Here is a 17,098-nt window from a genome sequence, read left to right on the forward strand (position 1 = left end):
ACTGACTGACAGAGAACTTCGTTTATCTGTTATTCTGTCTTACTGCCATTCTGTCTATGTATCTCTCAGTCTGTCTATCTGTCTGCCCATCAGTCCTCTCTGGGTATCTCTCTTTATATAGGTATGTATGTATGTTCCTGTCTATGTATGTTATCTGTTAATCAATCAATCTCCAGTGTCTGTCAATCTGTCTGTCCATTGGTCTGTTCCTCTATCTAATTTATCAATCAGTCGTTCTTTCTCCTTCTTCTTCTCAGGTATCCACCCTAGAAAATCGAAATAAGTGGTTGCAGGCAAGCAAAGCATGTGATGGTGACCCGGTTGTGTTCAGATGGCTCAGAAAATACATTTTGTTCAAGATTGGATGGGGAGTGGCAGACGTCCACTATGGCCAGTGAGGTGAGTGGCTGTTGCAGACTAGATGATGGGTCCAAACCCTTCTTCTCAGACTGTTCAATGAATAGGAAATCAAGGAATCAAGATCTCAGAGGCTAAGCTCTGCGCCTTACTTACAGGGATCTTAACCTGTTGTCCTGACTTTTCCAAAAAGGAGCATTTACTAAAGAAGAATGGCATTTCCTAGTGCAGGATATGAAACAAAGTGAGGCAAAAGGACACCGAATGTTAGCCGCCATTGAGATCCCATACACTCTAGTTAGGATACTTTACAAACTGTGGAGAGTTGAGCTGTTCCTTAGCTGCAGACCCCACCTTTCACTGCTGTTACTCACTCTTCTTGCTCCTTTGTATGAGATGGCGAAAAAGAAATATCCAAACCTTGCAATCCATCTTTTTGGCAATAGTCAATAAATATTCACTGCACTTGGTATATACAATTTCACACATTAGTCCTAGCAAAACTTGGGAGGCAAAGATTAGACTGTAAAGTTAAGAATTTCTGCAACTCCTTTGGACTTCTGTTCCATAATCCCCAGTAGAGATGGCTAGCTCCTGCCCTTGTCTCTAGCTTTTCAGAGGAATGAACTGTTGTAACACATCTTGATAGACATTATTTGCTAACGTTTCTATCAGCTGCATTCAGAAGAAATCCATTAGACATACAGTATAGTCCAAACCCTACAGAACATTGAAATGAAATGGAGAACTTACATTCTTCAGCTTCTAGTTCAAGTCTTTCATAAACCAAATTTGATAACTCTTTAGAACTCAAGCCCTGACATTTCCATTCATGAAGAAACTTCCTGCATTTTAGTAGCCTTAAAACAGTTACTCAGACACTCTATAGAACACTCTGGCTCTCACACTCCAACTGAAGCTTCCTATTCAACGCTTTCAGCCAACCATTCACGCATGTCACCTATACTATCCTCCCTCTTCCTTCTACTAGAAATACTACTTCACTCACATACACAGGTTCCAACACTCAGATACACACACAAACTTTAGTCAGTTATGGAGCATGTGTTCAGGTTGTCCCGGGCTCCATTTTTGCTGACATACCTTGCAACCAGATTTGGTTGATATTCCACACTTTTTCATTTATTGTATTCTTTACTCAGAGTCTGGGGCCACTATTTTTTCAAGGTATAAACCCAGGACTCTGGGGATGTTATCCCAGGGAGGGCCCCTAGCCTAGATGACTACTGTAAGTGTTAAGGTCCGTGATTTTACCCACCACCAAGGAAGACCCATGGACAATGCAATCAGGCAAAGAAAGGGCCATTCATTGAACTAATGTGCACTAGTGGGAACTCAGCCAAAAGAGTTCCGAGTTCCCTCCTGAAGATTCAGTCTTAAATACTTTTCAGCATGAATAGCCCCCCTCCCTTCCTCATTCAAGTCCTTTATCTGTTTCATGCTCTTGTTGGAAATTTTCCTCCCGAATGCGACCAATTGCGAGTTGGGTGATGCACAATGCCCATGGCCCCTCTTTAGCCTGAGATTTGTCCATTTCAAGACCAATCACACACAGGGAAGTAGGGAGCATCATTCCTCACGCAGCCTAGGATTGGTCCAATTCAAGACCAATCCCTCCCAGGAAATGTGGCGGAGGGTTACTTGGAACACACTGGGAGATACAATTCTTCAGGCTACAACACAAGAAAAGCCACACTATCTCTAGCTCTATATCCATATAGACTGAGAGATGGACAAATGGACCGAAAGACAGGAGGACTGACAGACAGAGAGCTTCATTTATCTGTTATTCTGTCTTACTTCCTTCCCTATCTTGGGAATTGATCATTCTCAAACTTTTCTAGCCGGCCTTTTATTTATATCTTTATTCAACAATTTTCTATTTTATTGCTTTTCATATTATATTTAGTCAATTTAGCACATTATTCCTCCTCGGTGACAAGAATCATATTATTTAAATCCTTCCACTGCCCCCACTCTTCCCGTAGCCGTGGGGCAATTCCACTGGGTATGTCATGTGTCCTTGATGAGAACCTCTTTCCATGTTGTTGATGTTTGCACTAGGACGATCATTTAGAGTCTATATCCCCATCCCTAACCCCCTGGACCCTTGTAATCTAGCAGTTCTTTTTCTTGGGTCTTCTAGACCCACAGTTTTCCTTGTGAATGTGGAAAAGTGTTCCATTCCTGGAGGTCATTCCAGTTCCCCTGGAATTCCTCCAGTTTATTATTCCTTAGAGCACCATAGGATTCCAGCACCAAGAGATACCACAATTTGTTCAGCCATTCCCCAGTTGAAGGGTATCCCCTCCTTTTCCAATTTTTGGCCACTCCAAAGAGCACAGCTATCAATATTCTTGGACAAGTCTTTTTCCTTACTATGTCTTTGGGATACAAACCCTGTGGTGCTATGGCTGGATCAAAAGGCAGACAGTCTTTTAGCGCCCTTTGGACAGAATTCCAAATTGCCCTCCAGAATGGTAGGATCAATTCAACATTCCACCAGCAATGCCTTCCTGTCCTAACTTTGGCACATCCCCTCCAGCATTCATTACGTTCCGTTGCTGTCATGTTAGCCAATCTGCTAGCCTCCATTTTCAAGAGGAGGTACTTTCTCATTGATGCATGGCATCAGAGTGACCACATTATTGGATAGATTCAAACTCTAAAGCAGCAGCTAGTGTCACCTATTAGTTGTTTGGGAGTGGCAGAGGTACTGCTTACTCAAATGACAAAAAGGGGTCCCAGTACTGATGTTAGTCTAAACCCTACAGCAAGAATGCAAGTTGCATCTATTCATGTACAGTGTTGGTCTTGGCCATTTAATTTTGCAAATGTGCCGGGTAAAATGGAGAATCTTTTTCCTAGTGCCAGAATCTCACAAACTATAAATTTCTCTATAATTGTTCTTTCAATAGTAACCTCCTTGAACCTGTTAACTTGGAAATAACACCGAACTATCAAATAGTCAGAAAAACCCAAGTCTTCAACCACAATTTCATCTTCAAAACAATTTTGAAATTCATATGTACATATGTTCATATTGTACAAAAAATCAAGCCATTCCCCAATTGATAAATGAGCAAGTGACATGGATAGGCAGTATTCAGATAAAGAAATCAAAACTATTAATAAGCACATGAAGAAGTGTTCTAAATCTCTTATAATCAGAGAGATGCAAATCAAAACAACTCCGAGGTATCTCCTCACACCTAGCAGATTGGCTAACATGACAGCTATGGAAAGTAATGAATGCTGGAGGGGATGTGGCAAAGTAGGGACATTAATTCATTGCTGGTGGGGTTGTGAACTGATCCAGCCATTCTGGAGTGCAATTTGGAACTATGCCCAAAGGGCGATAAAAGAATGTCTACCCTTTGATCCAGCCATAGCACTGCTGGGTTTCTACCGCAAAGAGATAATGGACAAAAAGACTTGTACAAAAATATTCATAGCTGCGCTCTTTGTGATGGCCAAAAATTGGAAAACGAGTGGATGCCCATCAATTGGGGAATGGCTGAACAAATATTGGTATATGTTGGTGATGGAATATTATTGTGCAAAAAGGAATAATAAAGTGGAGGAATTCCATGGAGACTGGAACGACCTCCAGGAAAAGATGCAGAGTGAGAGGAGCAAAACCAGGGGAACACGGTACACAGAGACAAACACACTGTGGTATAATCGAACGTAATGGACTTCTCCATTAGTGGCGGTGTAATGTCCCTGAACAATCTGCAGGGATCTAGGAGAAAAAACACTATCCATAAGCAGAGGACAAACTGTGGGAGTAGAAACACCGAGGAAAAGCAACTGCCTGACTACAGCTGTTGAGGGGACATGACAGAGGAGAGACTCTAAACAAACACTGTAATGCAAATATTAACATCATGGCAATGGGTATCGAATCAAGAACACATGTGATACCCAGTGGAATCACGCGTCGGATACGGGGGGTGGGGAGGAAGAAAAGAAAATGATCTTTGTCTTTAATGAATAATGCATGGAAATGATCAAATAAACTACTATAAAATTTTAAAAAAAAGAATTTGGGCAACCTCTCTACCATATGGAAGAAATCGAGGAGCAGGGAAAGATGAGTGACATTGCTGCATCTACAAAGGAAATCACTGACAGGATACAATGAAGCTTAGGAAAGGAATCTTAGCCAAAGGCAAGGGTCTAAGAGAGGGGGGTGGTTACAGTGGGTACTGAAAAATGGTCCCTGCCAAGTGTGGATTTTCTTGGGAAAGCATCTCTTGATACAATAGGGGAGAGTACCTAACTAGGATTGTTATTCACCTGAGGGTCCCCCACTCAGTCTGAAACTGCTCACCTGGGATTCCCTCAGGGTGGATTTCCATGGGAACAGGGAACAGGTACAATCTTTGGGGTCTCTAACCTACAAGCTACTCCTGAATCCTGGGCTTCACCAGATCCCACTAGGCCCCAAGTTTGGGCTTTCTAGATTCCATGTTGACACACCTTATTGCTGATGCTCTGAATACATTCACTGCATCAAATCAAGAAAAACCAGAAACTGTTATTTGCCAATGGTGGCCTACTAATACAGACACAGTATGGTTTTTTGCAAAATACGGAATTCCTTGAAGTTTTGAAGATCATAGTACAGACTAGTAAAATCCCATGTGATTCCTTGTCTGTTGTTTATCTCGTTATTTGTTAAACAGCTGTAAAAATTAAAAGGAATGCAAGATGCAGAACCTATTCTGTTGATTGACACCACCGTGAATCCTATCTTGCAAAGACAAGGTTAAAATTTTAGAACAAACTTTTGCTCTCACACCAATCTCTCTATTCCCCTGTCTGAGGTAATGTCAAAGGTTAATAGCCCTCCCGGTGTTCCTATTGTCAGCCTGTAATCAAGAAGCCCCAAACTTGTGGCATAGTGGGATCTGGTGTAGCCTGGGTTTATGGAGGATCTTATAGGTTGGAGACCCCAAAGTTTTCTACTTGTTCCCTGATCCCATGGGAATCCAGAGAGATAGAGACAGACAAACAGAAAGACAGATAGGCAGGCCGACTGGCAGATGGGTAGTCAGATAGGTAGCAGGGCAGATAGATGGCTATAGAGATGGCACATAGAGAGACACATAGTCAGATACAGACAGAGAGATAGACAGGCAGACAGACAGATCGAGAGATAAATAGATAGGAACATAGAACAAAAAGACATAGAAACAGAAATAGAATGTGAGATAGAGACATTGAAAGATTAATAGAACAACAGAATATTGGAGAGAGAAACAAACGGACAGACAGAGACAGATAGATGGAAGGACAGACCGAGGGAAGATGGAATGTAGAGACAGACAGACTGAGAGAGACACAGAATGTCAGGCAGATGGATAGACAGACAGGGATAGACAGATAGCAATAGAGATAGATCAATAGACTGAAATATAAAAAGAATGATAGAGAAAGGGACTGTCAGACATACAGAAAGACTGACAGATGGACTAGTTTCTCTGTCATTTTGTCTATCTGCCTGCCTGTCTATGTTCTATCAGACTGTCCTTCTGTCTGCATATCCCACCTGGCTATATCTATGTGTTCATGTGTTTATGGATGTATGTATGTATTTCTCTCTCTCTCTCTCTCTCTCTCTCTCTCTCTCTCTCTCTCTCTCTCTCTCTCTCTCTCTCTCTCTCTTTATCTTTATGTATCTGTCGATGTAGTCTGTGTATCTATCTGCCTACCTGTTTGTGCAATGGTCAATCAATGTGTATGTCGTTTGTGTGGTTTAAAATGTTGTGACATCCTGGGAAACTACCATTCCCAGTGACGCCAAGGGGTCCCACCTCTTTGAGTCCTGCATTGTGATTGGTCTGGCAATGGACCAATCCCCTGTTTGGGGAGGGTCAATGTCCATGGTCTCTCCTTAGTATTGTTCCATTTTAAAACCAATCCCATGAAAGGAAAATGTGCATCATCCCTTGCCCAGAATAGCATTCCTCAAATTCAAGAACAATCCCTCACCGGTAATAAGGGGTAGGGACCCCAGGAGCACGCTGGGAGATATAGTCCCCAAGCCACAACTCTTGAAAACCCACAAGATCTCACTCTATGAATCTATGTTGACGGAGAGATGGACAGCTGGACAGACAGAAGTACTGACAGACAGATTATTTGATCTGTTATTCTGTGTATTCTGCTACTGGTTGGGACATCTGTCAGCCTTTCTGTGTCTCTTTCCTTGGTTTTGAAGTGTTGTGTCAACTTGGGGAACTACAACCCCCATTGTGCCCCTATAGTCCCTCCCCTTTGTGTTCAGCCCCTCCAATATGCAATCCTTCCCCTGCTGTAATATTAGCCAATCTGTGTAGCCTCCATTTTCAAGAGGAGACACATTATTATTGATACCTTGCATCACAGTGACCACATTATTGGATAGATTCACACTTTGAAACACCAGGCAGAGTCACCTATTAGTTGTTCGGGATTGGCAGAGGTACTGCTTACTCAAATGACAAAAAGGGGTCCCAGTACTGATGTTCGTCTAAACCCAATAGCAGGAATGCAAGTTGCAATGTTCTGTGTAGACTATCAGTCTTGGCCATTAAATTTTGTAAATATGCTAGTTAAAATGGAGAATCCTCTTCCTAGTGCCAGAATCTCATAAACTGAATTTTTCTACCATTGTTTTTTCAAAAGTAACTTGGAAATAATGTTGAACATTCAAATAGTCAGAAGAACCCAAGGCTTTACCCATAATTTCATCTTCAAAACAAATTTGAAATTTAAATATAAAAGTTTCAAAATTGAAATTAGCTCAAAAATTCTCGAGATTAAAAATGAAACACACTCACACACACACACACACACACACACACACACACACACACACGCTGCCAACCTAACTTTTGGGAGGTTGGGGAGCGAATATTGGAAAACTGTTTTCATTCCCCTTTAACTACTGAACAAAATATAATCATGCCAGTCTGTAGACCAAAATGATTGTTAAATTAATCCCCATATCCTAGGTCTTGCCTTTATGAGGATTTCATCATAGGATGACAGAACATTTGATCTAACAAGAGAAAAGTGGGAAGTAACTTCAAATGGGGGAGAAAAGCTCCCTAATTTGGAATATTAATACCAGGTAGAAGTTGGTAATGACCAGCAGTCAGCTATAGATCTTGATAGACACTTAGCTGAGCCAATCCCAAGCCCTTCCATTGGCCCTTGTGACTGTATCCTAACCCATTTTCCTCCATAGCATTTCTTTTCCCCACGATCTTTCCATAGAATTCCCTCTTAAATGGCAATTCTCTCTCAAACTCAAACTGGTAACATTTTCTCTCCAAAAACAAAACTTAGGATTACTAAGGAAAAGGTTCAAAATTTCATCTAACTAGAAGTACCTCTACGATTCCCTTCTCTTTTTCTTTTTTTACCTCAACTTCGTTTGAGCTGCCATTTTGTCTTTCTCTTCTCCTTGCCTCATAGCACTTTGGCCTATGGCTAAACCTGTTCCTAAACAGGAAATTTGTGGCTCAATTAAAAAATGTTCAGGGTTTCTTTAGCATTGAAAGCAAAACCTTTTCTCCCATATTTCGTGTCCTTTGAGAACAATTGAAAGACCAGTCAGGTACACAGTTGGCCATGATCAAATGAACTTTCTTTACTCAACAAATCACATACACACACACTCACATACAAACACGCGTGCGCGTGCGGTAAACTGAAAAAAAAAACCCTGTTGGTCTTTGAAAACAAGTACTGGTTTGACAAGAAATGTGAAATGACTGCACTCAAATAACCAAGTTAATACCTCGAGGACAATGCATCTTATTGGCAATACTCAAAATTCACTGCACTTGATATACACGATTTCACACATTAGTCCTAGCAAATCTTGGCAAGAAAAGATTAGACAGTAAAGTCAAGAACTTCTGGATCTCCTTTGGCCTTCTGCTTCATAATCCCCAGTGCAGATGGCCAGCTCCTGCCCTTGTCTCTAGCTTTGCAGAGGAATGAACTGTTGTAAGACAGCTTGACAGATATTATTTGCTGACATTTCTATCACCTACATTTAAAGGAAATCCATTAGACATACAGTGTAGCCCAAAACTCACAGAACATTGAGAAGAAACAGAGAACTTAAGTTCTTCAGCTTCTAGGAGAAGCTCTTTCATAAACCAAATCTGATAACTCGTTTGAATTTAACCCCTGACATTTCAATTCAAGAAGACACTTTCTCTGTTTTAATAGCCTTAAAGCCATTACACAGACCCTCTAGCGAACACTCTGACTCTCACACTCCAACTCAAGCTTCCCATTCAACGCTTTTAGCCAACCATTCACACATGTCACCTATACTATCCTCGCTCTTCCTTCTCCTAGAAATACTGCTTCACTCACATACACAGGTACCAACACTCAATCACACACAAAACTTATTAAATGGTGGAGCTTGTAGTCAGGTTGAACCTGTCTTCATTTTGGCCGACTTACCTTGGAACCAGATTTGATTGATGTTCCACACTTTTTCTAACATTCCCAGTTAAGTGGTCCATCATATCTCATATATAAAACTATGTCCATATGTGAACAAGAACTTGGCAGCATTCCCACTGTGATGTAGGCTATAGAATGCTGGGAAACGAGCCTGTCCACTTGGTTCCTGATTAATAGAAGTTCCTTGCCCGAGAGTTTGGCTTACCTAACCAAACCCACCCAGCTGATTCCTGACTGAGCTCAATGTCTTCTTGTGTATACGTCATTTCTGGTTGTCAATCTGGCTGTAGGTTTAGGCAGCCATAACTTGGGCATCTGGTGATGTTATCCCTGGGAGGGCCACTAGGCTAGGTGACAACTCCAAGGAACAAAACAATTTGGGGAACCTCTCTACTACCTGGGGGAAATCTAGGAGCAGGGAAAGATGAGTGATAATGCTGTAGCTACAAAGGAAATCACTGACAGCATACAATGAAGCTTAGGAAAGGAATCTTAGCCAAAGGCTAGGGTCTAAGAGAGGGGGATGCTTACAAGGGATAGTGAAGAATGGTCCCTCTCAGATGTGGATCTTCATTGGAAAGGGTCTCTTGATACAGTAGGGGAGACTACCTAAGTAGGACCTGAGGGTCCCCCACTAAGTCTGAAACTGCTCGCCTGGGATTCCCTTCAGTGTAGATTCACATGGCAACAGGGAACAAGTACAATCTTTGGGTTCTTCAACCTACAAGCTCCTCCTGATATTTGGACTTCACCAGATCCCACTAGGCCCCAAGTTTGGGGTTTCTAGATTCCATGTTGACACACCTTATTGCTTATGCTGTGTATATATTCACTTCATTCAATTAGGTAAAGCTAGAGCTATACTTGCCAATGGTGGCCTTTTAATGCAGGCACAGTATAGTTTTTTTAGGAAACAGAATTCCTGGCAGTTTGACACGTGATAAAGATCATAGCACAGACTAGTACAATCCAATGTGATTCATTGTCTGTTGTTTATCTGGTTATTTGTTAAATAAACAGCTGGAAAAATTAAAGGAAAGCAAAATGTAGAACATGTTCTGTGGATTCACCCCACTATGAATCCTATCTTGCAAAGACAGAGTTAAAATGTTAGAACACACTTTTGCTCTCACAGCAATCTCCCCAATCCCCTGTCTGGGGGAATGTCAAAGGTCATTGGCCTTCCTTGTTTTCCTATTGTCAACCTAGAATCAAGAAACCCCAACCTTGCAAACTAGTGAGATCCCATGCAGTCTAGTGAGGATACTGCACAAACTGTGGAGAGTTGAGCTGTTCCTCAGCTGCAGCCCCCACCTTTCTCTGCTTCTACTCACTCTTCTTGCCCCTTTTAATGAGATGCCAAAGAGAAACACCCCTTCCTTAATGCTGCAAATACCAAGAACCAGCCCCATGGCCTGTGGTAAACCTCCTGACCAAACCCCTTGTTTCTGGGTCCTTTCTTCACTGCTGTCAAATAATAGCTAAACCCCAGCATGGAGGCATGCTGTATTGCTGTCCTCCCAAGGAGCAGATTTTGCACCCATGCTCTTCCACCTCGGCTGCCTCCTGACCCCAGTCAACCTGACGTTCCAAATCAATAAAATGTCTATTTTATTTTAAAGCTAAGTTTCAGAGTGTTGCATTCTTGCCAATGGTACCCCTCCAGAGCCCCAGGGGTGCATCTCTGAACCCCACAACAATCCTCCTGGGTGCCATTCAACAAAATGATGTCGTCTCCTCATGGAGAAAAGTGACACCTGAGGCAAAGGAAGAAATGCAAAATCTTGAAACAGCTGGAGACCAGAAACTAAGTCTGGAGAATTGATCCTTCTCAACCTGTTCTAGCCAGCCTTTTATTGATTTCTTTATTCACCAATTTTTTTATTATTGCTTTTTAGATAATATTTAGTCAATTTAGCACATTATTCCTCCTCGGTGACAAGAATCATATTCTTTCCACCCTTCCTGTATTGGAGGGTAATTCCACTGGGTATGACATGTTTCCTTGATGAGAACCTCTTTCCATGTTGTTGATGTTTGCACTAGGGTGTTCATTTAGAGTCTATATCCCCAACCCTAACCCCCTGGACCCTTGTAATCGAGTAGTTTCTTTTCTGGGGTGTTTCTACTCCCACAGTTTTTACTCTTAAGGTTGATAATGTTCTTTCCTTTAGATCCCACTAGGTGGTTAACGATCACTACATTTCCACTGATGGAAAAGTCCATTCCATTCCATTGTACCACAGTGTATCAGTCTCTGTGTACAATGTTCTCCTGGTTCTGCTCCTGTTACTCTTCATCCATTCCTGGAGGTCTTTCCAGTTCCCCTGGAATTCCTCCACTTCACTATGCCTTTGAGCACCATAGTATACTAGCACCAAGAGATACCACAGTTTGTTCAGCCACTACCCATGGAAGAGAGCGTCACCTATTATTTGTTCGGGATTGGCAGAAGTACTGCTAACTCAAAAGACAAAAAGAGGTCCCAGTACTGATGTTAGTCTAAACTGTATAGCAAGAATGCAAGTTGAAACGTTCCATATAGATTATTGGTTTTGGCAATTAAATTTTGTAAATGTGCTAGGTAAAATGGAGAATCTTCTTCTTAGTGTCGGAATCTCCTAAACTGTGAATTTCTCTATAATTGTTCTTTCAAAAGTAACTTGGAAATAATGCTGAACTTTCAAATAGTCAGAAGAACCCAAGTTTTTACACATAATTTCACTTTCAAAACAAATTTGAAATTCAAATATAAAAGTTTCAAAATTGAAATTAGCTGAAAAACCCTCCAGATTAAAAATGGGACACAGTCACACACACACACACACACACACACACACACACACACACACACACACACACACATCCTCCCAACCATATTTGGGGAGGTTCAGAAGCGAGGGATTGGAAAACTGTTTTCATTCCCCTTTAACTACTGAACAAAATATAACCATGCCTGTCTGTAGATCAAAATGATTGTTAAAATAATCCCCATATTCTAAGCCTTGCCTTTTTGAGGATTTCATCATAGGATGAGAGAAGATTTGCACTCACAAGAGAAAAGTGGGAAGTAATTTAAAATGGGGGAGAAAAGCTCCCTACTTTGGAATAAGAATGTCAGGTATAAGTTGGTAATGATCAGCAGTCAGTTGTAGAGCTTGATAGACACTTAGCTCAGCCAATCCTCAGCCCTTCCATTGGCCCTTGTGACTGTATCCTAATGAATTTTTCTCCATAGCATTTCTTTTCCCCATGATCTTTCCATAGAATTTACCCTTAGATGGCAATTCTCTCTCGCCATGCTAAGATTATCTTTCTTACTACCAATTCTTTCTAGGCTCCATCATTTCTTTCCTAATGTCTTCTGATTCAACTTTGAGACAACCCAGCACTCTGGAATCTTTGCTGCAATTTCTCCAATGAACAGATGTTCCTTTCCATCCTCTTAACAATGTAAAATGCTCCTATTTTCAGCTTTCCTCCTTCAACTCATTCTAGGGACTAACTCTGTCTTTTCCAGGTTCTCTACTTAAAGGGTCTTGCCTCCAGGAAAATAGAATTCTCAGGGGAAATCAAAAGGCTAGTTCTCCCCCTGCTGTAGTATTTCTCACATCAATTGAAATGACAGGAAACAATCTTTCTCCAGATTCCATATCTTGGGGGCTCCTTTGGATTTCTCCATAATATGTCTCCTTGAGCATTTCTTAAGATTTTGGCAGCAGGAGAATCTGGTCCAGGCTTTTGGCTCCTAGGAAACATCTTGAGGTAAATCTTCACTTTCATAGCTTTTCATCTCTTCACCCCCACGCCAGAACTGGGGGGGCGGGGTAAAATCCAAGGCGTTCCTAGAAATGTCTTAGGAGTTTCCCAGGTGGGGAATTCCTTTCTCTATTAGTGATCATGTGCCAATGATGATCAGAAATAATGTGCACAAAACCATTAGTTCTCTCTAATTCAAAAGGAAAATTAGTTCTCATCATTCCCTGGACTTTTCAAACAAAAACTTATCTATTAGAATGGTTGCACTCTGGAAATTGACCTTCACAATGTCTGAAATCAGGTTATAGTTGATGATGCTTTTCTTTTTTCAAAAACTCAAACCCCTAATATTTCCTCTCCAAAAACAAAACTTAGGGTTACTAAGGAAAAGGTTCAAAATTACCTCTAACTAGGAACACCTCTACTATTCCTTCTCTTTTTCTTTTTTTACTCTAATTTGCTTTCGGCGGCCAATTTGCCTTTCTCTTTGCCTTTCCTCAAAGCACTTTGGTCTATGGCTAAAGCTGCTCCTAGAGAGGAAATTTGTGACTTAATTAAAAAATGTTCAGGGTTTCCTTAGCATTTGAAGCAAAGATTTTCCCCTAATTTTTCTTGTCCTTTGACAACAATTGAAGGACCAGTATGGTCCATAGTTGCCCATCCTCAAATGAACTTTCTTTACTCCTGAAATCTCTCTCTCTCTGTCTCTCTCTCTCTGTCTCTCTCTCTCTGTCTCTCTCTCTCTGTCTCTCTCTCTCTCTCTCTCTCTCTCTCTCTCTCACACACACACACACACACACACACACAGTAATCTGAAAAAAATCAACCCTTGCTCTTTAGAAACAAATAACAGCTAGAAAAAATGTAAAATTACTGCACTGAAATAACAAAGTTATTACCCAGTAGAAAATGCATCTCATTGGTTCAATATTCACTGCACTTGAAATACACGATTTCACACATTAGTCCTAGCAAATCTTGGCAAGAAAAGATTAGACTGTAAAGTCAAGAATTTCTGGTCCTCCTTTGGCCTTCTGCTCCATAATCCCCAGTACAGATAGCCAGCTTTTGCCCTTGTCTCTAGCTTTTCAGAGGAATAAACTGTTGTAAAACAACTTGATAGACATTATTTGCTGACATTTCTATCACCTACATTTAAAGGAAATCCATTAGACATACAGTGTAGCCCCAACCCCACAGAACATTGAGAAGAAACAGAAAACTTGAGTTCCACAGTTTCTAGGAGGAGCACATTCATAAACCGAATTTCCCAGCTCTTTAGACCTTAAGCCCTGACATTTCAATTCATGAAGAATTTTTCTCTGTTTTAATAGCCTTACAGCAGTTACCCAGACCCTCTTTAGAACACTCTGGCTCTCAAATTCCAACTCAAGCTTCCCATTCAATGCTTTCAGCCAAACATACATGCATGTCACCTATACTCTCCTCGCTCTTCCTTCTCCTAGAAATACTGCTTCGCTCACATACACAGGTACCAACACTCATTCACACACAAACTGTAGTCAGTTTTGGAGCCTGTGTTCAGGTTGACCCAGGCTCCGTTTTGACCAGAGTTAGGGGAGACTACCTAAAATAAAGGGGGTCCTTAGCATCTGCTTAGTCCCATTCAAGTAGAATTGGCATTTAATTGAGGCTTCATTATTCAGTCTGAACCTGCTAACCTGAGGTTCCCTTCTGGGTGGACAAGGAACAAGTACAAACTTTGAGTCTTCAATTTAGAAACTAGTCCTAACCTTGGGGGTACTTCCGATCTTACTATGCCACAAGGTTGGGCTTTCTAGATTCTTTGTTGACAGTCTGTATATCTAACTATCTATCTTTCTGTCTATATATGTAAATTTTCTTTGTGATTGTCCTTCCGTCCACGTCTGTTCCTTGATCTGTCTCTCTCTCTCTGTTTTTATTTCTGTCGATCTGTGTGCTGTCTATCAATATATCTATATTTTCTGTGTATCTCTTTCTGCTGTCTATGTATCTATCTGCCTGTCTGTATGTGTATCTATCCGCCTGTCTGCCAGCCAGTCTCTTCTGGTTCTCTCTATGTATGTATGTATTATGTGTGTGTGTATGTACATATGTATGTATCTATTTGCTTCTGTCAGTCTCTGTATTTCTGTCCATCTATCTGTCTGTCCGTGTCTGACAGTTTTTTTCTACACAGATAGATAGATAGCTATTTCTCTGTGTGTGTGTGTGTGTGTGTGTGAGAGAGAGAGAGAGAGAGAGAGAGAGAGAGAGAGAGAGAGAGAGAGAGAGAGAGAGAGAGAGAGAGAGCACCACACATATGCAGAATGATAAATGGACAAGTTGATCGATTGATAGACTGATAGGCATATACAGGCAGACACATAGAGAGACACACAGATAAAATTAGATAGATAGACAGATAGATAGATAGATAGACAGACAGACAGACAGACACAGACAGGTATATATAGACACATGTAGAAATAATGATAGATAGACAGAAAGGTAGACTGAGGTATCGATAGATTAATAGAAATAGAGAATGAGAGATAGCGACACAGAAGGTCAGACACAGAAAGAGAGACAGAGAAAGTCAAACAGATCAATACAGAGACAGAAACATACAAATATCTTTAGAGATAGATTTGGGTAGACAAATTCAAAGAGAGAGAAAGAGACAGAAAGATCAGTAGGTTTATATGAAGAAAAGGAAAGAGACCCAGACTTCCAGACACAGACAGACTGATGGACAAAAAGATAGGACAGAGGAACAGACAGTCAGACACATGAACAGACAGACTGACAGACAGATTAGTATCTCTGTCATTCTGTCTATCTGCCTTCGTTTCTGTGTATCCACAAGTCTGTCTAACTGCATGTGCAACTGTCTATCTATCCAGATTTTTCATCTGTCTCTCTCTCTCTCTATCTCTTTCTTTATCTGTCTATCGTGTCTGTCTGTCTGTCTGTCTCTCTCTTTCTCTCTCTCTCTCTATCACTACCTCTCTATCTATCTATCTGTCGATATACTGGAGTTCTTGTTGGTGTAGTCTATGTATCTATCTCCCTACCTGTTTTCTGCATGGATCAATCTCTGTGTATGGAGTTTGTGTGTTTTAAAGTATTGTGACATCCTGAGGAACTACAACTCCCTGTGTGCCCCAGAGGTCCCAACCCTTTGAGTCCTGGATTGGGATTGGTCTTGCATTTGACCCATCCAGTGTTGGGGGAGGGACCATAGCCATGGTCCCTCCTTAGCATGGGATGGGTCCATTTAAAGACCAATCCTTTGAAAATAAATTATGGGCATCATCCCTTGCCCAGCAGATGATTGGTCCAATTCAAGACCATTCCCTCACCGGAAATAAGGGGAGGGACCCTGGAGCACACTGGGGGATGTAGTCCCCTAAGCCATAACACTTGAAAACCCACAGGATCTTTCTCTATGAAGCTATGTAGACAGAGAGATGGATAGCTGGACAGATAGAAGGACTGACACAGATTACTTGATCTATTATTCTGTCTGTTCGCCAGCTGGTTGGTGCATCTATCAGTCTGTCTTTCCCTCTTTTATCGGTTTTCAAGTGTTGTGAGAGCCAGGGGAACTACAACCCCCCCCCCCTTTTAGCACCAGGAGTCCCACCCTTTGAGTCCTGGATTGTGATTGGTCCAGAAATAGACCAATCCCATGTTGGGGGAGAGACAATGCTCATGGCCACGCCTTAGCCCAGGATTGGTCCATATCAAGATCAATCAGACATAGGAAACTGGGCATCATCTCTTACCCAGCAGGGGATTGGTCAAATTCAAGGCCAATCTTTCTCAGGAAATAAGAGGGAGGGAACCTTGTAGTATGCTGGGAGATATAGTCCAGTAGGCCACAACCATTGAATACCCACCTGATCTCTCAATGTAGAAGGAGACATAGACAGCTAGACTGACCCACAGATTATTTGATCTGTTATTCTGTCTATTCGCCTACTGGTTCTTGTGTCTGTCAGCCTGTCTGTGTTTCTTTTGTGAGTTTTCAAGTGTAGTGACAGCCTCGGGAACTACAAGCCCCATTGTGCCCCAGGGATCTGTACCTTTTGAGTCCTGGCTTGGGATTGGTCCAGAATTCGATCAATCCTGTCGTCGGGGAGGGACAATACCCATGGCCCCTCCTTAGCCCAGAATTGGTCCATCTCTTTAGCAATCACGCACAGTAAAGTAGGGAGCATCATTTGTCACCCAGCCTAGGATTAGTCCAAATCAAGACCAATCCCTCATTGGAAATAAGTGTTAGGGACCTCTGGAGCACAGTGGGTAATGTAGTCCCCTAGGCCATAACCCTTGAAAACCCACAGGATCTCTGTATGAATCTATGTAGAATGAGAGATGGACAGCTGGACCTAGAGAAGGACTGACAGACAGAGTATTTGATCTGTTATTCTGTCTATTTGCCTAATGGTTGGTCCATCTATCAGTCTGTCTGTCTCTTTTGTAGGTTTTC

The 17,098-nt window shown here is 41.6% G+C and overlaps 1 long non-coding RNA gene across 2 annotated transcripts in view; it reads left to right on the forward strand.

Moving 5' to 3' along the window:
- Nucleotides 1-17,098, forward strand: part of LOC130456083 (uncharacterized) — a 134,068-nt gene that overhangs the window by 12,777 nt on the left and 104,193 nt on the right. For both annotated transcript variants that reach the window (XR_008914384.1, XR_008914385.1), the window contains exon 4: nt 258-399. This is a non-coding gene — a long non-coding RNA (uncharacterized LOC130456083). The remainder of the gene's footprint in view (nt 1-257; nt 400-17,098) is intronic.

Source organism: Monodelphis domestica, chromosome X, assembly GCF_027887165.1.
Source record: "Monodelphis domestica isolate mMonDom1 chromosome X, mMonDom1.pri, whole genome shotgun sequence".
Taxonomy (NCBI): domain Eukaryota; kingdom Metazoa; phylum Chordata; class Mammalia; order Didelphimorphia; family Didelphidae; genus Monodelphis; species Monodelphis domestica.